This window comes from Papio anubis, chromosome 13 (assembly GCF_008728515.1).
Source record: "Papio anubis isolate 15944 chromosome 13, Panubis1.0, whole genome shotgun sequence".
Taxonomy (NCBI): Eukaryota; Metazoa; Chordata; class Mammalia; order Primates; family Cercopithecidae; genus Papio; species Papio anubis.
The window spans coordinates 5,352,078-5,359,355 of record NC_044988.1 but is presented as its reverse complement, the minus strand read 5'-3'; the positions used below and the strand labels follow the sequence as shown (position 1 = coordinate 5,359,355).

Below are 7,278 nucleotides of genomic sequence, written 5' to 3'. Positions count from 1 at the left end.
GTGCTTTTAACAATCAAATTAACATTTTCTTCTTTAATCTAAAAATTTAACAAATATGGATATATATTTTATTAAAATAGAAAATGAAAGAATACCAATTTGTTTTCTTTTCTAGTCAGAATTGTTTTAGAACCTTTCAAATCAAAGCTTAAATAAACTAAGACTTGAATACTGACGTTTTTATTTGAATGTGAATTATCTTAAATTTAGTTGTGATATTGTCTGGCTTGAGTTGATATAAATTGTTGGTTTTATGACTTCAAGGATACAATAAAACTTTTTAAAGACTGTCAAATATATAATAATGAAACAACAGACATTGATTTCTTTTGTATTGTGTGGCAGGTTAACAAGATATTGACAAATAAGCTGGATAGATACCATGTGTCCAAATTTAGAGAATCTTAGAGATTCATAGTTTCATTAATGGTACACTTTGATACCTTGTACTACAGAAAATTATTTTGTGAGGAACAACTTTCCTTGAAAAGTTATGACCAGTGAATACAATGTTATTAGCATTCACTCATTTAATAAAAGTTTATTGAACGCCAGTTCTGTGCCAGGACTTCAGACACGTGAACTCAGATAAGCAAACTTCAGTTTCTTCCCTCAAGGAACATTTATAGCCTCTAAGTCAGCAGGAAAAGCAGCAAACAAGCAACTAGAATACATGGTAGGGCTTGCTACACAGAAATATGCAGAGTTCTGTGATAACCTGGGAGAAGCCACAAACTGACTGGGGGTCAAGGAGACTGCACCCAACTGACTTCTATAGAGAGGATAGGAGAGGAGGGTATGCGCAGGTGATGAGGTATTCTAGGCAAGGGGAGCATCACGTGCTCCCCTTGGGGAGGGGATGGGGGTAGATCATTTAGAAAATTTGTAACTTGTTTTGCATACTGCTGGAGCTTGGAGGGAGAGAGAGAAGTAGTCAGGGGAATGGACCATATTAAGAGATGCGACTAGACAGGGGGAGTAGAGGTTGGATTAAAGAAAGTATTTTGTATCCTGCTAAAGTATTTGGGCTTTAGTCTGTAGTCAGTGAGAGACCATGTAGAGATTTTTAAGCCAGTGATGGCTTAAATATGATCCTGTTTGCATTTTAGAAACATTCCTCTGATGTTGCATTGCTGAAGAATACCACTGTTCATCTATTGTAGTGGTTATTTATTACTGTGTGAAAAACTATCACAAAGGAATGGCTTAGTTAAAATAACACGTTTATTATCTCACAGTTTCTGTGGGTCAGGAATTCGGAGTGTCTTTGCTTGATTGTCTGCTTCAGGATCTGCATTTGAAGTGCATCTGGTACTGCAGCCTCACTTCAGGGGTTGAGTAGGGAAGGATACAATTCGAAGCCCATGTAACTGTTGGCAGCATTCAGTTCCTTGCAGAATGTGAGACTGTGGACTTAAGTTTCTTGCTAGCTGTTGACTGATGGCCTCCCTCAGTTCCTTGCCATGTGACTTCCTCCACAGGGCAGCTCACAACATTGCAGCCTGCGTCTTAGCTAGAGAAGGAAATAGTCTAGCAAGATGGGCATTACCCGCACTTCTGATACCAACAGCAAGTTCAGGGGATTCCCAGAACCACTCTTTTTACATTTGATAATTCCCTAGAAGAACTCTCAGAACTCACTGAAGACCATTATACTCGTGGTTATGGTTTATATAGAGAAAGGATACACCCTAAAATCAGCCAAAGGGAGAGATGCATAGGGGCAGTGTCTAGAAGGCTCCAGACTTGAGACTTCTATTGTTCTCTGGATGCATTGCCTTACTCATGTTGATATGTGACAGTGTACGTGGGGTATTGCCAACCAGGCAAGCTTATTCTCAGTGTTCAGTTTTTATTGGGGCTTTATTAATAGGCTTGATTGATTGATTGATTGAATCCAGCCTCCTGGTCCACTGACACTGCATAACCCAAATCCCTTATCCTACATCACATGGTTGGTCTTCCTGGCATAGCCACCTCAACCTTAAGACTATCAGGTGTGGCTGATGTCACCCTAAACAAAAACACTCCTACCAGAAATGACATAGATCACCTCTCAGAAGCCAAGGCAAAGCCCAGACCTCTAGGTAAAGCCAAAATCTTTACTACACAGTACTCAATATAAAATGCTTGAAACTGAGGTGATTTTCTATTCCAGAGAGAAATGAATGCTGATAGAAAGCTATTTAGCTTTTACTGCACAGGAGTAAAAGATGAAAGCTGCCTCATGCTCAAGAGCAGGCATTGTATCCAAAGATGAAAGAATCTTCTTTGTGGAATTCTTTTTATGAAGGCAAGGTCTTGCTCTGTCACCCAAGCTGGAGTGCAGTGGCACGATCATGACTCTCTGCAGCCTCAGTTTCGTGGGCCCAAATGCACCACCATGCCCGGCTAATTAAAAAAAAAAAAAAAATTGTAGAGACAGGGGTCTCCTTATGTTACCCAGGCTGGTCTCGAACTTTTGGCCTAAAGTGATCCACCTTGACCTCTGCAGAGTTCTTTTAGGTGACCCTATTGTATTATCTTTGGTGCCTTATAGGGGATTTATTTTATTTGGCCTGTTGGCAACCAAAACAATGTGTTGAATGGAGTTTTGGAAACAAGAGTTTCCAGGGAAGAAGTATTTTTGGGGAGTGGTTTAATTCTGATAGAGACCGTATAACCTCCGAGTGGATTAGCTTTCAATCAATGCTACAAACTGGAAGATTCTTTTCCCTACCTTCATCTTCATTCTCTAACTTTGTAGGAAATAGTTTGGTTTAAAAGTCAAGACACCTGAGTTTTAGTTTTTGTTTGTTTTTGTTTGTTTGTTTGCTTGTTTGTTTGTTTTCGAGACGGAGTCTTGCTCTGTCGCCAGACTGGAGTGCAGTGGCGCAATCTCAGCTCACTGTAACCTCCACCTCCCAGGTTCAAGCAGTTCTCCTGCCTCAGGCTCCCGAGTAGCTGGGACTACAGGTGTGCGCCATCACACCCAGCTAATTTTTGTATTTTCAGTAGAGACAGGGTTTCACCATGTTAGCCAGGATGGTCTCGATCTCTTGACTTCGTGATCTGCCCGCCTCGGCCTCCCAAAGTGCTGGGATTACAGGCATGAGCCAAGTGGCATCCAGCTGAGTTCTAGTTTTGATTCTTCATGAACCTTCCCCTGATCTTGGGCAAGTTCTTTAACGTTTTAGGCCACAGTTTTTTTTATCTATTGAACTTTTATCTATTGAATCTGGTTACTACAGAGTTCCTCAGCCTCTGCACTATTGACATTTTGGACCTGATAATTCTCTCTTGTGGGGGCTGTCCTGTGTGCATTGTAGGATGTTTAGCAGCACCTCTGCTCTCTACCCACTAGATGCTAGTAGTTGCACCCCACCTCCACCCCCACTTTGTGATGACCAAAAATGTCTCCAGACATTGCCAGCTGTCCACTAATGGGTGGGGGTTGGGGAAGCAAAATCATTCCTATTGAGAACTGCTGAGTTATTAGATACACGTAGACCCTTTTAAATACAGCATTCTGGATTTTGTGGAAAGTCTGTGGTTTGGATCTCCATCTTAAATCTCATACTTATCCTTGAAGCCTAATTGTTTGTTCAAACAAGAAATACGAGAACCCATGTATTTTACTTCCCAGACTAAAGGGTCAAATTTATATGGAGAGGAATTATGACTCAATGTAAGGAAGAACTCATGGTAAAATTATATCTTATTTGTTAATTTAGTTTTTCTCAGTAGTACATAAATCTCTGTAGAGTGAATTCATAACCTAAACATGTAAAGTGATGCAAGATGTGTCCATGATGTTATGATATTTACAACTAGGCAGATTTATAACTTGGCATAGTTATATCTATTTAGGATATTGGAACATATAAGAAACTTCAGATGTTTAGCTGTTATGATTTAATTTTGTTTCCAGCTGCTCTTATGCTTTATTTCCAAGATGTAGAAGAAATGGATTTAGAATCAGGAAACCAGGGTTTTAGGTCTAGCCATCCTTGGGGACATATGAATTCTTAAAACAGAAAAATTATATAGAACAGACAAGGTTTATTTTTTCTCTTTTCTTTTTTACCTCATGGAGCTGGTTAAGTGTGTTATATAATATGCATACATCTGTATTTTAGTTTAGTGCTCCCAGGCTTGAGAAATCGAGTGAAAATGTGTAATGTTTCAGGTAATATTTAAACATTGGCTAAACATTCTCAACCAGTATTATCGTGAACAAATTTATGAAGTATCCTTCTTAAAATGTCCTTTCTAAAAGTTAAATGTATGTTCATTATGCATTTATATTTGTTAATTAAACTTGAGTTTATGGTGTAACTTGGGCTTATTTGTTAATAGTTAACAGTTTAGCCTATTAGCTAACATAGCTAAATACTTGGTAGTAGAATGAGAAAAATAATAAATGAATTTTCACATTTTTATTTCCTGCTGTAAATATCAAATTAACTGGTTTAGGCTGTACCTCTGATAGGTAACTGTGCAGTCTTGATGTACTATTTGAAGAAAATACTTTATTCATTGTCTCCCAGGGAAAGCATTGAGGTTTTTCTTTGTTTTGTTTTGTTTTTTGTTTGTTTTGAGACGGAGTCTCGCTCAGTCACCCAAGCTGGAGCTCAGTGGTGCGATCTCGGCTTACTGCAACCTCTGCCTCCAGGGTTCAAGCAATTCTCCTGTCTCAGCCTCCCAAGTAGCTGGGACTACAAGTGCATACCACCACGCCCGGCTGATGTTTTATATTTTTAGTAGAGACAGGGTTTCACCATGTTAGCCAGGATAGTCTCAATCTCCTGACCTCGTGTTTCACCCACCTCAGCCTCCCGAAGTGCTGGGATTACAGGCATGAGCCACCATGCCCAGCCTCATTGTTTTGTTTTTAATAAGAAGACTTAGGCAGGTTTGATTTAAGGCTTTTTCAAGTACCAAAAAGTGATTGTTAATCTGTCTCCTCATTGGGCCCTGAGCTAGAGGACGTGGGATGCATTTATTTATATGCACTTTTAGAGGGAGGAGCCAGAGCAGAGTTAAACTGTTCTTGCTAGTAAACAGGAGGAGTTTGACCACACTCTGGGGCAGGGAAGCCAGCAACCCAGTGCCTTGTGGGGGGTGGAGGGAACCCTGCCATCCTCACCCTGGTGGGCCGTCCCGATGGTGCTTTGAAAAGCTGCAGTATCCAATAGTGATTGTGAAGTTGTGAGATACATGATTTAAGCACCCTAATGAAACCCTTCATAGTCTCTCTTGTCCACTAATCTTTTGTATGAGTAAAATGTTGGAAGGAACCCAAAGAGATGCTTACTCTGTTTTGTGTGCCAGGAAAAACAGTGTGAGCACCCAGGAGTGTGCAGCGTCTGAATCTGGGGGCTGCTGGACCAGATGTGCTACAGTGAGCCTTACTGTTTACTTGATACCTGCAACTCATGTGCACTTTGTGTGCTTTATTGTATCTATTATTTATAAGGACCATATGGAAACCATCTTTTTTTTTTAAACAAAGGAAGATACAAACTAAATAACTCACTCAAAGTCACCTAGCTTAAAAGTGTCCTGTGATGCTTTATACCCACATAGCTCTTGTATGAGATTCTTTTTTTTTTTTTTTTTTTTTTTTTTTTTTTTTTTTTTTTTTTTTTTTTTTTTGAGACACTCTTGCTCTGTCTCCCAGGCTGTAGTGCAGTGGCGCGATCTCGGCTGACTGCAAGCTCCGCCTTCCGGGTTCATGCCATTCTCCTGCCTCAGCCTCTGGAGTGGCTGGGACTATAAGCGCCCACCACCACACCAGGCTAATTTTTTGTATTTTTAGTAGAGATGGGGTTTCACCGTGTTAGCCAGGATGGTCTCAATCTCCTAACCTCATGATCCACCCACCTCGGGCTCCCAAAGTGCTGGGATTACAGGCTTGAGCCATCACACCCAGCCAGATTCCTTGTTTTGAATTGCTAAATTTGTTTTTGTTTTTTGAAGCAGGATCTCACCCTGACACCCAGGCTAGTGTGCAGTGGCATGGTCTCATTTTACTGCAACGTCCACTTGCTAGGCTCAGACGATTCTCCCACCTCATTCTCCCAAGTAGTTGGGACTACAGGCATGGGCCACCGTGCCTGGCTAATTTTTCTATTTTTAGTAGACACGGAGTTTCACCATGTTGCCCAGGCTGCTCTAGAACTCCTGGGCTCAAACGATCAGCCCACCTCAGCCTCCCAAAGTGCTGGTATTACAGGTGTAAGCCACCATGCCAGGTCAGAACTGCTAAATTTGAATTGCAATTTTATTATTTGCTAAGGCTGTTATTTGAGAATTGAAATATATTTTCTTTTATTCATTTAGGAGGAGATACAAATTGAAACTCCAGAGCTCTGAAAAAGGAAGGGTTTTCAATCTTTTAAACTGTGCAAGAAGTGAAACAAGTAATTACCATGTCTTTATATTAACTCCCGTCAGGAGCTTGTTCTCTCCACTTTTGCCAGTCAATTCCTGCCACACATTAACTTTTTCCTGGGAGCCTTCAACTACTTCTCCAGGTCCTCGCCAGATGTGAAAGTTATGGTATCTGTGCTTATACAGTTTTTGATAGTTATTGCCACTTTAGCATTTTATTTCTTCCTTATGTTAGAGTGAGTTGTTTGATCTCTTTATTAAATTCTTCAAATAACTGTTTTATTGAGATAAGTCATATTCAATACAATTCATCCTTTTAAAGTATATAATTTTATTTATTTATTTATTTATTTTTTTAAGAGACGGGTTCTCACTCTATTGCCAGACTGGAGTGCAGAGGCACAATCATGGCTCACTGCAACCTTGGTCTCCAGGGCTCAAGCAATCTTTCTGCTTCAGCCTCTCGAATAGCTAAGACAGCAAGTATGCACCACCATGCCTGGCTAATTTTTAATTTTTTTGTAGACAGGTTTTCACTGTGTTGCCTAGGCTGGTCTTGAACTTCTGGCCTCAAGCAATTCTCCCACCTCGGTCTCCCAGAGCACTGGGATTGCAGATATGAGCCACTGCACCCAGCCTAAAGTATACAACTTAATAGTGCCTAGTGTTTTTGGATTTGTACAACCATCACCACAGTCAATTTTGAAACATTTTCATTACTCCAGAAAAGAAACCATATACCCATTAGCAATTCTCACTTTCCCCCATTCCCATGCTCCCCAGCTCTAGGCAACCAATAGTCTTTGTCTCCATGGATTTCCCAGTTCTGGACATTTCGTATAGATGGAATCATACAATTTGTGTCTTTTTACGACTGACTTCTTTCACTGAGCATAATGTTTT

The 7,278-nt window shown here is 40.3% G+C and overlaps 1 protein-coding gene across 1 annotated transcript in view; it reads left to right on the top strand.

The window, feature by feature from the left end:
• Nucleotides 1-7,278, top strand: part of CENPP (centromere protein P) — a 270,783-nt gene that overhangs the window by 78,031 nt on the left and 185,474 nt on the right. The window lies entirely within an intron of this gene.